The sequence below is a fragment of the Pinus tabuliformis genome, chromosome 1_2 (assembly GCF_031772625.1).
Source record: "Pinus tabuliformis cultivar Carrire ecotype Pingquan chromosome 1_2, CPIR1, whole genome shotgun sequence".
In the NCBI taxonomy this organism is placed as follows: Eukaryota; Viridiplantae; Streptophyta; class Pinopsida; order Pinales; family Pinaceae; genus Pinus; species Pinus tabuliformis.
In genome coordinates, this window is record NC_142298.1 from 353013241 (window position 1) to 353031252 (window position 18012).

Genomic DNA, 18012 nt, shown 5'->3' on the forward strand with positions numbered 1-18012 from the left:
TTCTTCTTCACAAGCATATTCACACTCTTCCACTAATACAACCCTTACTCATACGCATCATCATTCTTCAAAAGGAACTGGTAAATCACCTTTTTTAAAACTTGATAACTCGAGTTTCCCATGTATAATGGTGAAGTGAATGCAGAGAATCTTGATAATTGGATTCGTCAGTTGGAGGTCTATTGCAGGATTCAAAACCTCCAAGAGGATGACATAAAGATTCAGTTATCCTCCTTGAGAATGGAGGGTGCAACACTAGTATGGTGGGAATCAAAGACCCAAGAAGAGATTTAAAAACACGGTAATATCTAAATTTCTTGGAATGATTTCATTGCTGCAATTAAAAGACAATTCCACCCTCTAGCTTATATGTAGAAAGTTATCATGAATTGGCAGAACTTTAGACAAATAAAAGGTAAAAATGTGCAAGATTACACCCAAGAATTCAGAAAAAGGCCTTTGATGTTAGGTGTGGATTTGCAATCACAGGACACATTGCTGAAGTACATAGGAGGTTTACACAGTTACCTTAGGCATACTATCTTAATGTTTAATCCCAATAATCTAGATGATGTGTGTGTGCAAGCCACTCATCTTGAGGAAAGAGGGAAAAACACCCCAGAAGAAGGTAGTAAAAAGTCATTTAAGAGTAAAGGAAAGGAAAATGATTTCAAAGGAAAGGCAAAGAAAAATGCGTCTATCAAAAAAGAAGAAGAGAAAGTTACATGCAAACACTATTCCAAAGAGGGTCACGATGAAGCTCAATGTTGGAAGCTTCATCCCGAAATGAGACCAAAAAGAAACAACAACAAGGAAAAACAGAAGACAAATGCAACCACTAAACAGGATTTGGGATTTGATTCGGGTGATGAAACTAAAATTACAGCCATGGGGTTAAAAGAAAAGGAATCCATTGCCGGCACTAGTTCTTTAGACTCGCAAAATGAAACTCCAAATGAAAAGAGGAGAACAAAATTGTTTCACATAAGGGTGATCTCAAAAAATAACAAGATTGATACGTTGTTTGATAGCGGCTCTCAAGCCAATCTTATCTATGAAAATGTTGTAAAGAATTTAAATTTGGAAACTGTTCCACATCATAAACCGTATCCGCTTGGATGGGTATGTGACAATGTGCAATTGCAGGTTACGAGAAAGTGTAAACTGAAATTTGCTATTACTGCAAAATTCATAAATGAAGTGGAGCTTGACGTTGTGCCGTTAGATATTTGTGGCAGTGTTTTAGGAAACCCGTACCTTTATGAAAAAAAAGCTATCTTTCATCGACATGAAAACAAATATCATTTATTCAAAAATGGAGTAGAATATATTGTGAGAGCTCAGAACAAGAAAACAAATCTTTCGCTTGTTAATGCAGGGCAGATGAAAGGACTGGTGAATTCAAGCAAGAATTTTATGCTTCTCATGATCAAACCCAAGAATGATTTCGATAATGAAGCTTTTAAAGGTTGTGATTCAAATTTGAAATCTGAATTGGTTGACGTAGTTAACCAATATTATGAAATGTTTCAGCAACCTAAGGGATTACCTCCTAAGAGAGGAATCCAACACGAGATACAGTTGCAGAAAGATTGTCTTCTTCCTAACATTGGCATGTACAAGATGTCAGTGATGGAAAGCACAGAAATTAAGCTGCAAATCCATGGATTGTTGAATAAAAGGATCATTTAGCCTACTCCTTTACCATGTGGTGCACCTCTTGTTTTGGCACCCGAGAAGAATGGTAAGAATTTCCTTGAATGGGATTCAAGAAGTCGTTTTCATCAAAGTAGAGTTTTCGAAGGAGATATAGGGAAGATGACATTCAAAACCAGACAAGGTTTGTTTGAATGGCTTGTTATGATTTTCAGTCTTTGACATGCTCCTACTACTTTTACGCATATGAAGAAAGATGTGTTGAAGCCATTTTTAGACATGATAGTCTATTTGGATGACATTTTCATTTTCAGAAAATTTCATTATGAACTTGTCATGTATGAGAAAAAAATACTTGATGTTGTATGTCAAGAACATTTGTTTATGAAGATGTCAAAGTATATGTTGGATAAAACTTCTTTGATGTACTTGAGCCGTGAAATTGGTTCTTCTAAGCGTGTTCAAGTTCCCAAAGGCTTTATGGCTGTCTACGCAGGTCGTGGAGAAGGTGATATGAAGTTAAACCTCTCCAAGATTGAAGCCGTAACAATCTATGGTGGTATTGACTCCATTGCCGTTGTTGAAAATGCAACAAGATGATGGAGCTTAGTGAAAAGAAGTCGCCTTCACTAAGTGGGCCAGCAGGCTATTTTTGGCGCAAAGTCTATTTTTAGACATATGGATCATGGTCTATGAGTTGCAGGATGCTATTTATGGATGATTGGTCATTTTGGTAAAAATAGATGGACTTTTATTTTTAGACATATGGGCGGAGTCTATTTTTAGACTGCCAGTCTAAAAATAGAACAGTCGAATATTATTAGCTCTTAATAATATTTGGACTATAAACATTATCTTATCCTCTTGCAGCACTTCAATTCGAGCTATAGATGTGGCACATGCAACTTCCAGAAGGAAATACGCTTTTCCTATGGGTTAGTTGAGCTATTGCATGATGGACTTCAGTTAGAACTCAAGTGATTGAGTTTGGTGGAGTTGATTGAGGAGTTGATGGCGTTGTGTTTAGTTTGACTTAGTTGAACTAGTTGTATTTAGTCTAACTGCCAAATAAACTAGTGATGAGTGATGTGAATTAATTATTAATTAATTCACTAATTATTAACTCATAAATCAACTAAAGAATACATCAGTTAACTCAGTGCATGGACAGTTCAGTGGAGACAAGTGTTAGAGGTGGGTGAAAGGGTGAGTCTACTATCAATTGTGACTATAGCTGTGCATGAGATTTACACAATCATTGATTGAGATTGCCAATGAGGATTGCACAGTACAAGCCAAGGGAAAACGAGCTTGGATCTATTCTATTCTCAACTTGTATTGCGCAGTAGAGGCAGACAAACAGTGGAGGAGATTTGAACCCGTGACTTGTTCAGATCTGAGCTAGTTTTTTGTGTAGCATGTGGAGATAGTACTGAGTACTTGTGAGGAGTATTGTACTATGTATTGTTACATGTTCTCTATCATTATAATATACAGATAGTTGGGGGTTTTCAGCTGTATGCTTTCCCCATTACATACTGTGTTGATATGTGTTATTGATGTTTCAATGTGCGCATGCGATTGTTTCTTAATTCCGAAAATAGATGATCAATGGTAGAGGAGGTTATGTATTATGCATGCATTCCGCAAATAGTGTATAATCAGGATAATCTCTGTGAATAAGTGTTATATTATTCAAAATTTCTACATGGTATCAGAGCGAAGTTGATCATCAGGTCTATTATTCAGAAAGTGATTACATTTTATTTCTTTAGGCAGAGTCTGTAATCGGGCCAGGTAGCCTTTGGATTCATCCTTCTTTTGGAAGGTGAGATATCCGGTAAATGCCCATACAGTCAATCTCTGTACGAGAAATACTTTGTTCTCACAAATTTCAGATCAGAAGCGGTTGAGTTTTGAGCTGGTGGAATTCGAATTTGCAGTAGTGTTTTCTTGGTGTCGAAGTTGAAATGTATTTCAACGAATTGCGGTTGGAGTATGCCCTTGAAGGCAGCTCGAATTATATTGCATGGAGAGATAGGATGGAGGCGGTGTTAAATGACAATGGGTTGAAGGAGTTCATAGATGCTGAGGTCCCAAAGCCTACTGATGCTGCTCATGTTGAGGCTTGGCAAAAGAAGACAGCAAAGTGTCGAAGGATTCTGTTGGAGGGCGTGAAGGATCACATTGTATCCAGCCTGCATGGAAAGGCTTCTCCATATTTGATGTGGAAAGCGTTGACAGATTTATTCCAAAGCAAGAGCGACCAGAGGAAGTTGGCGCTCAAGGATAAACTCAGAAACATTAAGTACGAGAAGGAGACAGTATGCCCAAGTATCTCACGAAGTTCACCCAATGCCTGGATGAGCTGGGAAGTGTGGGGGTGACTGTCGATGATGAGGACTTGGTGAGCTTGGCTCTCCTTGGTCTTCCGAAGAGTTGGCATTCCTATCAGGACTATGTCAATGGTCGGGGGAAATTGCCAGGATGGGAGAGACTTTGGTCTGATCTTGTGCAAGAGGAGATTAGGTGGAATACCAAGGACGGATCTTCATCAAAGGCATATGATGAAGAAAATTGCGCTTTGGTTGCCAAAGAAAAGAAGGGGAAGAACAAGAAAGCTTCTCATTCCAGTGCGAAAGGCAAGAAGCAGGACATGTCCAAGGTGAAGTGCTTTCACTGTCACCAGCACAAACATTATGCCACAAATTGTCTGCAGAAGAAGAAAAATAAGAAAGTTGCTGGATCTGCAGCGGGAGAGGCCTTAGCCTCGCAGTTTGAGCTGGATTTTTTGCTGATCGCATGCTTGGTACCAAGTGTGATGGGATCGGTATGGTTCTTGGACAGTGGTGCATCTTTTCACATGACAGGAGATCGAGATTTGTTTTCTGATCTGGATGAGAAATATCTTGGAGTGCACATCGAGATGGGCGATGATGGTAGATACCGTGAGATCGGTATCAGTACCATTTCCTTTGAGAGGGAGTCTGGTAAAACCTTCGTATTGAAGGAAGTGATGCATGTTCTAGGATTGAAGAAGAATCTTATCTCTGTGGCGATGTTAGAAGACAAGGTATATGATGTTGTCTTCAGCGAGGGAAAGGCTTTCCTGCGCAGTAAGACAACTGGAGAAACCCGGAAGATAGGGGTTCGAGTCAAGAACCTTTATCAATTGCATGTAGATGGCTGCGCAACAATGGCATGCAAGACAGAAGGATTGGTGAGCAGGGATGATGGCGAGCTATGGCACCGGAGATTGGGCCACCTTCACCATGGAGCCTTGAAGATACTGCAGCAGATTTCTACTAGGCTTCCTAAAGGCACTCTTGCGCAGTCAGATCAGTGCAAGGGGTGCACTTTGGGAAAATTTGTGAAAGCCACCTTTCACGAGAAGGATAGTCGCGCCACGACGATCCTTGAGAGAATTCACACAGACATGTGTGGACCTTTCTCAGTAGCTTCGACAGCAAAGTACAAGTACTATGTGATCTTTGTTGATGATTTCTCTTGAAAGTGTTGGATCTTCTTCATGCAGAAGAAGAGCGAGACATACTCAAAGTTCTGTGAGTTCAAAGCACTGGTCGAGAAGGAATCGGGGAAGAAGGTGAAGGCTCTTAGGAGCGACAATGGTGGTGAATTCATCTCTGGCGAGTTCAAGGACTTTTGCAGCGCAGAAGGGATTTGAAGAGAGCTCATAGAACCCCATAACCCACAGCAGAACGAGGTTGTTGAGCGGAAGAATAGAACGATCGTGGCTGCTGCACGGGCGATGTTGCATGATCAGGGCCTACCCCTTCACTTGTGGGCGGAGGCATGCAATACTGCAGTATATGTGCAGAACCATTGTCCTCACAAGATAGTTGGCATGAGTACACCCAAGGAGGCTTATTCTGGTAAGAAGCCTGATATTTCCCATTTGAGGATTTTTGGTTCTCTTGTTTACATGCATGTGACGAAGGATTCCAGGAAGAAGCTGGAGCTGACCGCAGAGGTTGGGATATTTTTGTGGTACATTGATACGCCCCACAACTATCGTGTGTATTTTCTAGACAGTCGCAAGACTGTTGTGCGACGAGATATCAAATTTCAGGAGGAGAAAGCCATGAAGTGTTCGCTTGAGAGGGAGCCACACTTGCATGCAGATGAGGAGTTATTAGTTCCTAAGGATGAGCTTCAGGATGTGGATCAGCCACAAGATGAAGTTCATGGAGTGGAAGAGACCACTCATGCAGCTCCAACCATCAGAGGGCGAAAGCACTTTACAGAAGCTGAGCGACTGGCTCAAGATGCAGAGAAGGTTGTAGGACCACCTACAACACATCACAGACAGAGACAGTCACCTGATCGGTACACTAGATACATGGCTCTTTTGAGAAAATGTGTCGTGACTGAGCCATCCTCTCTCGAGGAAGCTGTGAAGGATCCCGCATGGGTAGATGCCATGGTGGAAGAGTATGATTTGATTGTCAGAAACAGTGCATGGGAGATTGTCCCAAGATTGGAGGGGAAATCAGTGGTGGGTTCGAGATGGATCTACAAAGTGAAGCAGGCAGCTGACAGGAGTGTGGAGAAGTACAAGGCAAGATTTGTTGCCCGAGGCTTCTCACAGATAGAGGGGATCGATTATGAGGAGACCTTTGCACCTGTCGCAAGGTATTCTTCCATACGGACGATTCTTGCTCTCTCAGCACAGATGGGGTGGCACATCCATCAGATGGACGTGAAGACTACGTTCCTCAACGGATTCATTGAGGAGGAGGTGTACATAGAGCATCCTAAAGGTTTCGAGATCTTCAGCAGCGAGTCGCATGTGTGCAGGCTCAAGAGAGCGTTGTATGGGTTGAAACAAGCACCTCGTGCTTGGTACACATGGATAGAAAGTTATTTCATCGGACTTGGATTCTCCAAGAGTGAGGCGGATCCTAACCTATACCAGATTGTGGTGGAGGGTAAGTTGCTGATCATTGTACTTTATGTAGATGATTTGATTTGGTGGGAGATGAGCTGTTGATACTTTCATGCAAGGAGGATCTTGCTAGAGAGTTTGAGATGAAGGACTTGGGCCTCCTTCATTATTTCCTGGGATTGGAAATTTGGCAGCGCAGTGATGGACTATTTGTTTCTCAGGGTAAGTATGCCCGGGAGATACTGGAGAAGTTCAACATGCATGGCTGCAAGCCTATTGATACTCCTCTTCCTGGAGGTTGGAGGAAGGAGGATGCTACTTCAACGGAGGTAGTGGATGCCACTGTTTATCGACAGTTGGTGGGGTCGCTTATGTATCTGGTCAATACACGACCCGATATATGCTATGCTGTTAACCAGCTTTCACAAGCTATGGTTAAGCCAACCAAGCTCTTCTGGAAGGCAGGCAAGCATGTATTGCGTTATCTCAAAGGCACATCGAGATATGGATTGTGGTACAAATAGGAGGATGAGGTGAAGCTATGTGGCTTCACAGATGCAGATTGGGTAGGGAGCCCAACGGACAGAAAGAGCACATTTGGAGGGATCTTCAGTATCGGGTCGACAACAGTTTCTTGGTACAGCAGGAAGCAGAGATCCGTGGCACTCAGTTCAGCAGAGGCCGAGTATATGGCAACAAGTTTGGCTGCATGCGAGGCTATATGGATGAGGAAGATCCTCGTCGGGTTGTTCGGGTCACACTTGGAGCCTACTGTGATTTATTATGATAACCAGAGTTGCATTAAACTCTCGGTTAATCTAGTATTTCATGATAGATCCAAGCACATCGACATCAGGTACCATCATATCAGAGATTATGTGCAGCGGAGAATCATGTTACTTTCATACATTCCCACGGAGGATCAGGATGCTGATATCTTGACGAAGGCGCTCACCAGGAGAAAATTCGAATACCACAGAGGCAGGATAGGGGTTGCAGATAATCCATATCTTGTTGAGAGGGAGTGTTGAAAATGCAACAAGATGATGGAGCTTAGTGAAAAGAAGTCGCCTTCACTAAGTCGGCCCGCGGGCTATTTTTGGCGCAAAGTCTATTTTTAGACTATGTCTATTTTTAGACATATGGATCATGATCTATGAGTTGCAGGATGCTATTTATGGATGATTGGTCATGTTGGTAAAAATAGATGGACTTCTATTTTTAGACATATGGGCGGAGTCTATTTTTAGACTGCCAGTCTAAAAATAGAACAGTCGAATATTATTAGCTCTTAATAATATTTGGACTATAAACATTATCTTATCCTCTTGCAACACTTCAGTTCGAGCTACGCATGTGGAACATGCAACTACTAGAAGGAAATACGCTTTTCCTATGGGTTAGTTGAGCTATTGCATGATGGACTTCAGTTAGAACTCAAGTGATTGAGTTTGGTGGAGTTGATTGAGGAGTTGATGGAGTTGTGTTCAGTTTGACTTAGTTGAACTAGTTGTATTTAGTCTAACTGCCAAATACACTAGTGATGAGTGATGTGAATTAATTATTAATTAATTCACTAATTATTAACTCATAAATCAACTAAAGAATACATCAGTTAACTCAGTGCATGGACAGTTCAGTGGAGACAAGTGTTAGAGGTGGGTGAAATGGTGAGTCTACTATCAGTTGTGACTATAGCTGTGCATGAGATTTGCACAATCATTGATTGAGATTGCCAATGAGGATTGAGCAGTACAAGCCAAGGGAAAACGAGCTTGGATATATTATATTTTCAACTTGGATTGCGCAGTAGAGGCAGGCAAACAGTGGAGGAGATTTGAACCCATGACTTGTTCAAATCTGAGCTGGTTTTTTGTGTAGCATGTGGAGATAGTACTGAGTATTTGTGAGGAGTATTGTACTATGTATTGTTACATGTTCTCTATCATTATAATATATAGATAGTTGGGGGTTTTCAGCTGTATGCTTTCCCCATTACATACTGTGTTGATATGTGTGATTGATGTTTCAATGTGCGCATGCGATTGTTTCTTAATTCCGCAAATAGATGATCAATGGTAGAGGAGGTTATGTCTTATGCATGCATTCTGTAAATAGTGTATAATCAGGATAATCTCTGTGAATAAGTGCTATATTATTCAAATTTCTACAGCTATAGACACATGTGAAGGAATTATACATCCCTGTGAAGCCGTAGACGCCTTTTCTCAGGCAGGCTCAAGGTAGTCATTTGGATAAGAGGTTTTTGGAGCAGCCCAATGTTGGAGGATAAATTTTGTTATTTTTTCTTCTATTGTAGTTCATTTGCATTCATTAGTAGTTGTGAAAAAGGTCTTCCAGTGGGGAGGCAAACAAAGTGGATGTTGTAGAGTTATAGACAATGGGACAGGATGTGAGGCAGGGAATTCATTATGGATAATGGATAGATCCCTTAGGGTAGATAGATGAATATGATCAAGAGGAGGGTTCAAATCATAATCTCAAGAATAACAGAGTGACCGAGAGGAAATAGAAATATATTTTTTAACATGGTGAGAGGGTGCATCAAAAGATGTAAAAGTACCTTGTTTCGATCCTGATTCAGACAGAGAGGCCTCCTAATCATGTATGTTGTTGTGCATGAGCCCATCCCATTGAGAATCCTAGTACCATGAAGACATCGGGGGCATCTATCTAGGAGATGACCAGTATGATGACATAATAAGCATTGAAAGGGGATGTCCTAGTAGTCGATGCGTTGATCAAAACGCAAAGGACCCCATTCCAAAATAACATTTTCCAACAATCTGCCAGCTAATTCCACCTCCACTAATATCCAGGCCATCCTTTTGTCTCGTGCCCCCAACACTCAAGGGTCTATGTACACAAAGTGCCCCACTGTGTTTCCAATCTCCTCTAGTGTCATTCTAGTCCAAAATTCTAATGGCAATCCTGGGATTTTAACCTAGGTGTACCTATTCTAAGGGGTATCCATGAGTAGGTTAAAGCCAACATACCATTTACACAATTGCAAAAAATCCTCCCACACACCCATGGAGTCCTCAGAATCCTTTCAACATCCACCTGATGTAAGAAATGAAAACTAAACCATTGGTTCATAAGGCGACTAACCTTCGGGTATAACCCAAGATGGGTTTCCATTGTGATAAAACCCATCCCTTCATATCCAAATTCTAAAATCTCATAAAGTACCACCGTCCAACTAAATCTTAATTCTGCAGGCTCTGAACTCGATCCCAAAGGACATCATGTCCAAAACTTAGCAACTTCGATTCCACATCGGTCTTAACATTTTTGTTCCTTCACCTTCGACGCAAATGCTATTGAGTGTGCACATGTTGGGATCAGTAGTCCTCTTCATGTGATAGCACATTCGTCACATGAAAATTCTCCGAAAGTGGAGGCACGTCCAGAGGCAATGTGTCATATTCATGCAAAGCATCTGAGTTAGCACCCTGGGGTCAAGAACTATTACCCCAAGCACATTCTGCATCCAACGTGGCACGAAGAAATGCCTCTTGTACCAATACATTTATGTCCAAGGATGCAAAATAGCCCTCCATCACTAAGATCAGTAGCATGCACAACCACCTTAGCACTTCAAATAATACCCACCCACCACAACACTTCAAATGATACCCACCTACCACTACCTAAGGCATCTACAAAAATACTCCAAATGAGGATCCTTAAATGAGGTTAAAAATAAAAATAAAAACCCCAAAATAGGCAGATCTGATTTTAGAAATATCCTCTCTCATGTGAAGAATGTAGTCAACCAAGGATGTCAATGCGAGAGGATCCCCATCTCTTACATTGGTCAGAGAATTTTTATATAAAATACCCACGATGTGCAAGTTCAGAGAGTCGGCATCGTCACTCAGATTTAATAAACAAAAAAAAATTAATACATGCAACCCGAATGTGCATAGTGTCCAACAATATTTATGAGTAAAGCTAAAACATGCATGGTGAATGTCATGTTATTAGTATTACTAGCAATCCCAAAATCCAAAACACCATATCCCCAACAGGCATGTACACTGGAAAAACACAACCACTCAGATAAACACCCAGCCTGGATATTAAATTTCCGCACCAATCTGAACTATGAAGATTTCGAGAGGGAATTCCAGGAAAAAATGTGGTATCAGGAAATTCCACCACCCCAACACCACCAAAACTGAGCTCTAGCACCATCGATGAGTGGAATAATTCCCACACACTATATGATCATTCATAGTAGCAACAACACCAACAACCCATAAAATTCCACCACTGACGACAACATCTAAAGCTAATGTCCTTGAAAGGACGATAAATGTTGAAAGAGTTTATCCACTTACTCAAGAGATATTTTAATCTTAGTTGGTCTTGTTGTTCAATATCCACATAGTTATTGCCATAGAAAACGCCCTTAAGAGCGCCTCTCTAGTCGAGTATTTTTCCTCCATCTTGGGGGACGAGAGTGTTCTATCCAAGTAAGCTCCAGGATGTATATGGCACAAAGAAGCAAGATAATAATGTGAATCACCTCTAGCGGTTGAGGTGGAAACATGCAAGAGTATACACCCCAATAGATGGAGGATCTAGAATACCCCACAACAGTGAACCCCCGGCAACAATCCCACACAGAGAGACCTCAATATCATATCCACCCTAACAAACAAACTTGTACCCCAATAGGCGCAAAACTAAAACTAAATGGAGGAACACACGAACTAGGACATGCAGAAAAATACCTTCGAACGGTCGACCAACAATCACTAGAGTCCTCCTAATTATATAGAAAAAAGTCCACTAATATGCGATAAACCAAAAATCCAAGAGCAACAGAAAAAAGTACCAACTTCGAGCCTCAACTACGAATTATGACCAGAGAACCAGAAGCCACCTTAAAACAAGCAAGGTGTAAATAGATCTAGGACACCTTTGGAAGTAAAAAAAAATATATGTCAGGCGTTGTAATCCTGCATGCAAATAATTTTCATAGCTACATCCACGAAAAGGTAGAAACCGAAAAAACCCCAAGTGCACTAGCTATATAAGCTCCAACGCTGATATTTAGCTCTACCTTTGATCATAAACTCACCCTTTGTTTTCTTGTCTTACTTCTGAGTCCCTCCGCTCTTCTAAGTCCCATGTTACTATATTATCCTAGCGTTGTTTTATATGTTTTATAATTATTTTGGTTTAATTTTTTAGTCTGATATGCATGGAATTCATTATTTTTTTATAGAGAGAGAGAGATCCAGGATTTATGCCAAGTATTTTGTCAAAATTTCCCATGTGCAATTAGGGAAATTTCATAGAGATTCGAGGAAATTGACCCCCAAGGGTTAAGGACTTCCAATTTTAACCTTTGTCTGAATGACCTCGGCCTTGGAGTTGGCTAAATTTATGAAGTGTAGAGCATCCATGGAATAAATTCAACTTGGGAAATCATATTTCATTAAATTCAAGGAGTTGTAAAGTTGGACCTAGAGGAATTTGGGGAAATTTGGGAAAATCCCGAAATTTATAAGCATTTCATATCAAATCACGCACAAAAGCAGTCGCAAGGTCAATTAATGGTAGCAATTGGGAAATTGTGGACTCCAAGTACAACTCATAAAGCATTACTAGATATTTCATGGTGGTCCACACTAAAAAAAAATTAAAATAAACATTTTTGGAAAATTTATTTAAATTTAGCGAAGGGGTCAAAAGATCAAGTTGGGGTGGTAGATAGCGATTGATCCAGAACATCATTGGATCTGACAGTTCAGATCAATTGTGGTCCCCTATCATAGTCAAATTTTAACTAGGGAGGATGGTTGGAGTTAGTGCCTGCTCAGTTGTCTCAAATCGAGGGTCAAGATCGATTATGGGCCCCCCTGGTGGTCGATGTTTAATGGGAAAGGGGGGGCATGGTTGGGATTTGTGTCAACCTACCCATCTCTAATTGAAGACTGAGATTAATTATGGGGCTCTCCTCATCTAGGTGGATATTGGTGGACACCTACCTATTCCACTTGGGCCCCCACCATTGTTTCTTTTAGTTTTTCAGTTTCCTTATTTGTAGCACAAATTACTATTTTTGGCATTTTTTTGGGTCCTGAACTTTCGGAGCTTGAGGCCCTAAACGACTTTTTTTGGGAGAATGGGGGCCAAAATGGTTCGTAGACCAATTTTGGCCACTTGAAAGTTGTATTCCTCGGAAAGATCTTTCTAACGAGGTAGTGTACGCATCAAATGGAGATTGTATGTCACCTATAGGACCACTAAGTGACAACGGATGTGGAATTCAATTTTAGCATGACATTATGATGATGTCACCAACAAAGGGACTTGGAGGTAATTTTTGAAATTTGTGCCTGAAAAGAAACAAAGGGTCTTTATAAACGAAAAATGGCAAGCCTACATGCTTATAAGTGTCAAGGGAAGTTATGCACGTTAATTCGAATCCAATGGGAACTAAAAAAACAAATATGTACAAGCAACTATTTTTCCATGGAAAATGAGGTGCACACAAAGGGGATTTGTATGTCTGAAGGCAATTATTTAATACAGTTACAGGTGAATATGACTCGTCTAGGGGAGTAAATCAACCAAAATTTTAGCAAAATTTTCAGAATTTTTTTCTATTTTATAGGTCTTATAGGGCACTTTTGAGCGCCTAAATGATATTTTCACTGTGGAAACAAAAACCATGGAAAATAAAAGAGTTTGAAGAGATATTTCTAGCGACATACTACAGTTGCGAAGCAGGGTTAATATGAAGGAGTTATGAATAAAACAATATGAAGGAAAAATAGGGTATGTAATCTCTTCAAAAGGTTGTAACTTAGCAACCAAAGCTCATATTGGGGTGTCGAAGTAGTTAATGGAAAGCTAAGGAACAATAAAACCCATCCAAGGAGAAACATTGTGAAAATTGGATGCACAATTGTTCAGGAGATTGAAAAAAGTGTATTGTGACAAAACAAGGGAAATTGGAGTAAATAGGGCAAAACTTTCAGAGACCATAAATCAAATCTTGGGACTCAAATTTTGGCAAACATGTAGATGATAAAAAGCTATCGAGAAGGAGAATAAGTCTATCAACCTGGAAATTTGAAATTAGGTAGGGAATTTCCTTAAATTTTCAAAGGAAGGCTGGAGGGGGCCTATAAGGCAGGACCAACATGAGGACCGGGAGTATGGGGGATGCTTAGCGGTCATACATGCATGAAGAGGAAGTCATAGCCTTGAAAAATAGCATGTGTAATGCTAAAATATATTCAAATGGACATATAAGGGATGGGCCAAAGAGACCCGGAGGAAATTGTGAGGAGCCTCAAAATGGAGATGCTCAACTACAAAGTTGATAATGAGAGATTGATAAGAGAACAACAACGAATCAATACAAATATTTTACAGAGCCTGAATAAATTATAAATGAGAATGGACCAGGGAGTTGATTCTAAGTAGGTAGAGGACCATGACTCATGAGTTAAGGGGAAAGATGTTGGGGGTTCTAGGAAATATAGGAGTGTTGTGGGGTAGTGTCACCATTCATCAAGAAGGTCAACTAAGAGAGTATATGTTTCTTCAAAATTGGGAAGTAGTCTAAGCATGTCATCAGTAAGGGAACCAAGAAGAATATCTAAATTGGATACTCTACAAGGGGAGCTCAGGAAAATCAAGCCTCCCACATTTAATGGTGAGCACAAGAAAGGAGAGGAGGTTGAAGCTTAGCTGCTAGAAATGAGAAAGTACCTTCAACTACATGATTACTCATCCAATTTAGAGGCATGAATTACAATTTATCACTTGAAAGGGAATGAAAATTTATGGGGGGGACAACTCAGAAGTAAAACATTTGGACGAAAAGAAGATTTCATGGAGGAAATTTAAAAATTACTTCCAAAGGAAGTACCTATCTTGGCATTACTATGAAAAGAAAATGTAGAAGTTTTTTTAGCTCAATTTGGGGAACATGACAATGGAGGAATATGGCCAAAACTTTACTATTTTGTTGAGATATGTATATTTTACAAATATGAAAAGCTAAAGATACAAAGATATGTGAGTGGTTTACCACCATTCTATGGTGACAAAATTGAATTTGGCTTAGAGGAAGGCAAAACACCTCTATGAGCAAGGAAAAAATAAGCCAATCTTCTAAAGAACTTGGGATGAAAAGAAAAGAAGCAAGGTGGAGCAAAGGAAGAATGGGTTCAAACCCTCAATTTTTAAGAACAATTCTAGGGCAAATCAACAAACTCAACCAGCCCATAGTGAACCAAAGGGGGGTGATTCCTTGAGCAAGATACCAATATTTCATCCCATTAGTTGTTGGGTTGTGGAGGACAACACCTATATATGGATTATCCTCACAAAGAAGGAAAAATGAGGATTGTACACCATATCCAATGAGTTGATACAATGGAGGATGTGGGTGGAAGCATTGCTAATATGTATGCAACATTGGACAATAGGTAGGTTGAACATTAGGTGCATATGATTGAAGTGGAAGGTAAGTTAAATAATGATCCATTTTCCATTGTAATTGATTCTAGAGCTAGTCATAGTTATCTTGATCCTAAGTTGGTTGAAAATTTTAACTTGAATAAAACCAAGCATCACAAGGATTGGTTAGTTTAGTTATCTTTAGGAGCTAAAAGGAGAATAACTTAACTTGTAAAATAATGTTCCATCAATATGAATGGGTTATATAGATATGAAAATTTAAAAATAATACCATTAGGATCATACGTTTGTCTAATTAGCATGGACTGGTTAGAAAAACATTGTGCACTATTATACTGTTACAGTAAAACATCGCCTTGATGAAGAAGTGTAGGAAATACAAGTGCAGGGAATTCCAAGACCAATTTCTATTAGGGAAATATCAGTTATGCAACTCAAGAGAAATTTTAGAAAAGGTTGTCACATTTATGCATCCCACATTGGAGAGATAGTTGAGGATTAGGAACCAAGCCTTGAGGACCACCTAGTACTTAAGGAATTTGAGGATGGGTTTGCAACAATTGTCGAACATAAGTTCCGTGAAATCTAACAGTTCATTTTATCCATCTAAGGGAGTCATGTTGTGTTTCATGTACCTCTCTAACAATACTTGGATTTGGTTGTTTTTGCCCTTATATGGAAGCCATAAGTGTGACCAATCAATGGCAAAGTATCCTTGTAGCTTGCTTGACCAGTCTCTGCTGAGTAATATGTCGTACACTTCCAGGATGTCCCCAACTACAATATTGATGCATTGATGAACTCGTTCGTCAGACGATATTCAAATGATCACATCCCCGAGTTCACAATGGTTGGTACATGTGTTCTGTTTAGCTGGATGATCTGCACAGTTGTCTTGCTCCATTGGGCATTGATTTTCTTAGCGATGGAGAGTGGCATGACATTAACCGATGCGCTAGAGTCAACCAAGCAGTTGTGTACATTGAAGTTCAAAATTTTGAATGATAGCAAGAATGGTGGGAAGAGTGATTTTTCTTCCTCCACGCAGAGTGCGTTGAGCACATATGCGAGAGTGTTGGGGGACTTACTTGATCCCTTGCTAGAAGAGGTAGCATCACCTGTGGAGGTTTGCCCAAGTGATTGTAGAAGAATGTCTCGTTGACTCGTGATTTTGGTGAGCTCATGCAGAGAAATGTTTTCATGAGTCTTCTTCATGTCTTCCACAATGTTATAATCTAAAGCAAGGAGACTCACCGACGTGTCCGGGGGTGGAACCGAGTTCATGGTTTCCAGTGGGCTACTTTTTTCTTTGTTGCTTGTGGAAACACTTTTCATTGAAGTTGTCTTCCTGGACTTGCTCTGACTTTTCTGTGTTGATTTGACCGATCGACTCACTATCCTTAACATATATGGTCTTATTTTATCCCTCGGTATCTCAAACATAGTGGGGACCCCTTGGATTCTCAAGTTATATCGATTGTTTTGCTTTTGGGCCAAACAGTCACTCGAAGGTTCCTTCTCGATGGTGGTATTCTAGGTTGTACGAGTGGATTGATACATGCTTACTACATGCCCAACACTTGGAGCTTCATCAGATGTAGTAGCTTCCTCTTCTTCATTGTTAGGCTCAGCCTGTTCATTAGCCATGAGGTTGTGGGACAACTATGTATCCATGTTTCTCATTCCACGGTTCCATTTTGGGCACGTTCTTTCTGAGTGCTTGTCATGGTGAAATGCACAGTATGAATCTATCGTGTTGGTAAAGGTTCAGGACCAGATTGGAGCTCTACGCAAATTTGGTCGGCTTGCTCCTGCTACTACTTGAAGCTACATTCTTCTTTGGAGGGTACTTGGAAGGATTTATGCTCACAGTTGTCTCATTCATCTGTTGTTTAAGTTTGACAAATTTGGTGGTCAGGGACTTGACGAGATGAGTAAGGCTCTCAATGTCATTTGCTTCCTTTTCCTTAGCCTTACTTATAGAGGTATGAGGCCTCTTGCCCATGTCTTTGGAGTCCTTAGCAGATTCGTCATCTACAATGACTCCAATAGTGCGCAAGTATTTCTCTACGACAATATCCTCTTCACAATTATTTTTCAATGTTGGTCTCACAACTCACTTGACGAACTATGCAATATTGGTCGGTAGTGTAGACGTGTAGTAGTCGATGGTGATGGAGTCATGAGGTTTAGTGTCATCTGAGAACTTGTTCAAAATGCGGTTAAAACTCTGATTTAAATCTTTAACCTTCTCTTTCTACTCCATATTGAGACTACGCAACTCCTTTAGCAACATGGCGGGGGTCTTGTCTTCAGCAAAATTTTCAAGAAATATCCTTTGGAACACCCCCCAGTTCTAGATGGAATTTGGTGGAAGGTTGTGGTACCATACATCTGCTCTTCCATCCAATGTACATGGAAACAATTTTCATGCAACGTCGTTATAACATACCTCAAGTATCTGCGGATGTAGGTAGAACGTATCTAAGTGATATTTTGCCTTCACTATCTTGTCCGGGTCATATTTTGTTAAGAGCTTCTCCGCATGTCTTGCCATCTTGTGTGGGGCACCCGGAAGTGCCAATGGGCCCTGAGTCATCCATTCTAGATTTTGTATGCCCATGTTATCCTCTTCGTCATCCTCCTCCTTCTCTTCTGAATCTGATGATTCTTCTTCTGAGTTTGTTGGTTCTTCTTCCTCTTCTCCTCCTCCTTCATTTCCTTGCCCTCCACCTCCTCCACCAGAAATTGAGCCCAAGAGTAAGAGGTTGTCTTCTTCTTCCTTTCAAAAGATTGTGGGTTCCACTTCTTTCTCCATAACTTCTACCAGCTCTTCAAGAGTGGCTAAGATCGCTTCTTCAAGAGATGAAACTACCACTCTAGTGGGGGTAGTGTTTTGCTTCCTTTGAGAATATGGAAGAGCGTACACTCCTAGAATCAGTCCAAAAACTTTCGCAACTTGACTGCTGATGGGA